This window comes from Helianthus annuus, chromosome 17 (genome assembly GCF_002127325.2).
Source record: "Helianthus annuus cultivar XRQ/B chromosome 17, HanXRQr2.0-SUNRISE, whole genome shotgun sequence".
Lineage (NCBI taxonomy): Eukaryota > Viridiplantae > Streptophyta > Magnoliopsida > Asterales > Asteraceae > Helianthus > Helianthus annuus.
Window position 1 is genome coordinate 38,816,932 of NC_035449.2, and position 3,407 is coordinate 38,820,338.

Sequence of the window (3,407 nt, forward strand, 5' to 3'; positions counted from 1 at the left end):
TAACATCCCAAAACCCGAATGTTTATATTTGTTAAATGTTCTAATATGGTACATCAAGAAACACATAACTAGGTTATTTATCCTAGTTAAAAGTATGGTAGAAACAAATAAGGGATGAAAGTTGTGTCAACTTTAATTAAGTGACAAACTTGAGGGGCTATAGTGGGGCAAAATGAAAGTTGAAATTATAAAAAAAAAAAATAAATAATATGCCTACATACACACACACAATCGTGTGTTCTGGAAGGAGATCGAGCTCCATGGGAGCCAAAACCCTAACAAGACTAAATCACCAAATTGAAGGGTTTATTATGGCTCAAATTCAAGAAAGAACATGGATTAATGATCACCTAAGTATTTCCTACATCAAGTAAGTTGAATTTTGCAATTTGGTGATGTTTGATTTAGTGGGTTTAGTATAATTCATGAATGTAATGATGAATCTAGTATGAGTGATGGTTGCCATAGATGTGTAAACATCAAGATATGTTGAATTTTGAATATGAACATGGATTTAAGCAAAACCCATTTGCATGTTAAGGAATGACTAGAAATTTTGAGATTTCTACTTGTTAATTAGTTGTTGTGGATGATTTTGTTATGACTAATTGATGTCACAATCATATGTTCCTAGTTAGAATGAAATATTGTTACAACTTGATTGATTGTGAATGAACTATGTGAAGAATTAGTAGGAATCACACTTTAAAAGCTTGTACATAATGCTTTGTTAGTAGTACACCCACCAAGTGTTCGATGAAATGCCCAAGAGAGCAAAATTTGTGAAATTGTATGAAGGCTATGGGTAATTGTGTATAGAAGGTGCTTATTGTGTAGCCGATAACAAATTAATAAGTTGAGTATGCTTATGGTGGTATCGTTATGAGAATTCGGATTTGAATGTATGGTTTGGTAAAATTATGCATTAGGAACTTGCACCTTAAGTTCCAATAATGTAGTGCTCGCCATGTACTTTATGCGTTTGATTCATGGTGATTAAGTGCAAATGTGTACGAATGTGAGATGCGTAGTTTATTGATAAGTGATAATGTTGGAATTATGTCATGTACATAGGTAAGATGATAATTTGATTGTGCGAATATTGAACAATGTGGTTGTTGAATGTAGAGTTATGAAAGCATAAGTAGGTGTATATTGTGTATGTGACTAGATGATCGTATGTTCGTATGTATTTTAGTATATGGGTATGAAATGTTTATGGTGTCATTGGTATAACGACCACATCGGAATGGATATATGTTCCTAAGTTGGAAGTTTGCATACTCAACCGTTAACCTTATGAAAAGTAAATAAATATTAGAATAGCATGGATAGATCATATTATATGATTGTAAGACTAGGAGGATTGAATGATGCATGATGAATCATTATGTTTCATACTTGATGGTATGTTAAAGTGTGTAAATTAGAATGATGCATTGTTATATTTATGCCTTGTGCTTGTTGAAATTGACTATTGAAAGTCAAATGCGAGATATGGACTAGACATGATTAGTGACATGTAGATCTCGAATGCTAACAAGAATGTGAATGTAGTGAGGTGTAGATGATAAGCATCATGTCAAGAGGATGCAAGCACAAATGGCAATCGGGTCAAGAGGAAACAAGGAAACGGTCACGAATACGGACGCTTAAGGTAAGTGATTCCGACTCACTTCTTAGTATAAATGTAGAATCCTAATATTTTTATGTGTGGATAAGAATGATGCAAGGGATATGTAATAATTGTGAGTTTTAAGTTAAGTGTTACTTATAACGAAGGAGTTGTTATAACAAAGGAAATTTTGATGGTACTAAACGGGTCGAATAATCATGTATATGTATAGTAGCAATGATGAAGTTTGTAAAAGATTAAGGACCCGGGGTAAGGATTCTTAGTATAAGATGTAGGGAAATGTTTTACGGACAATTAGAAACAAGTTCCAAGTGATTCGGACGCAAAACGAATGAATTACGCGAGTTTTAGTATTTTAAAGGAAGGCTGATACAGGGGCCACCGTAAGCTACGGTAGCCACCGTAGCTTACGGTGGGTGCTGGGAATGTTGTTTCTGCCGTAAGGCAGGTTAGGGCCGCCGTAAGGAATTGGAGGCCACCGTAAGCTACGGTAGCCACCGTAGCTTACGGTGGAGGTCTGATGTAATTGTTTTGTTTGTGTAATTTCTTCGTTTTTCTTCAAACGCGGACCCCCGTGAACCCATTCCAAGCCTTGTTAAGCTCTATAATGATCCCTAACCCTACTAAATGGCTTGGTAGGTCATGGATGAGTATGAAGCTCATCTTTAAGATCCGAAAGATATTTTAAAAGCATTCGTGACATGTGATTTAGTTCGAAATATGTGATCGTGTACGCGGGGTAATGGATTAAGTATATGAGTAGGTATGCTTGTAGGGATTAGGGCATGTATGTATGTATGTATGTAATCACCTAAGTAGGTAAGTCGTATGCCGTAATGTATGCATGTATGTAAGTATGTGAGCAGGTAAGTTTATATGTAGTAATGCGCGTATGTATGTAGGTAAGTATGTGAGTAGGTATTCTTGTATGAAGTAATATATGTATGAATGTGTGTAGGTATGTATGTACGTAGTTATGTATGTAATGCATACGTGGTTTTCAATACTCTTAAGTATTGACAATATTAACAACGTGCCTCGAGAATGAATTGTGGTGCAGGTTCTCCATCGAGGTTCGTTAAGGATTAAGCACCCGGAGGGAATGACTACATCTAGAAAGTTAACGGATGGAGAGAATATGTGGATAGAACGAATCTAGACCACGCAATTAAGAATCTTGTTTGCATGTAATGTGTGCTAATGTTTCGATTGTATGTGTTGGGTGCAGGTAGTACGAATCACAGATTTTTCATTCCAAGAGTAGCGATCAAAGACCGAGTCACTAGTCGGATTGTACGGGAATACTTGATTATGTAAAATGATAGTTATAGTGTATGTTTCTGTTATGTAAATGAGTACAAAAGCTAGTCTTGTTGTAAGAAAGTATTTTATAATGAATTTGCAAGTAGGGCAAAAACGTGTTCATTGAAAGAAATTTTTATGGAACGATTTTTCCGCTGCGTCTTTTCAGTTATAACGTGTTAGGGTGTTACACCTCTCCTCCTTCTTCCTTCCCTCTTGCGTATAAATACCCCATTCACCCTCCAAACACTTGTTGTTGCTGCTGCTACTCGACCAAGACGTTCCAGCCCCTTAATCTCTCGATTACTCGCGATTCTTGTAAGTTTTCAACCCAAATCTTGTACTTCCTTGATCTATATGCATTCTTTCATCTTTCTACCTTTCGATTTCCGACTTTTAACCGTCAAATCAACGGATTTGGAGTGTTCTAGGGTGATGTCACCATGGAGTTCTTCAAGAGTGATGTCAA

The 3,407-nt window shown here is 36.1% G+C and overlaps 1 long non-coding RNA gene across 1 annotated transcript; it reads left to right on the plus strand.

The window, feature by feature from the left end:
• Window positions 1-246: 246 nt before the first annotated feature.
• Window positions 247-3,085, plus strand: LOC110922842. Its single transcript, XR_002583525.1, has 3 exons — window positions 247-370; window positions 1,558-1,657; window positions 2,865-3,085. It is a non-coding gene; the product is annotated as an uncharacterized LOC110922842 (long non-coding RNA).
• The last annotated feature ends 322 nt before the right edge of the window (window positions 3,086-3,407 follow it).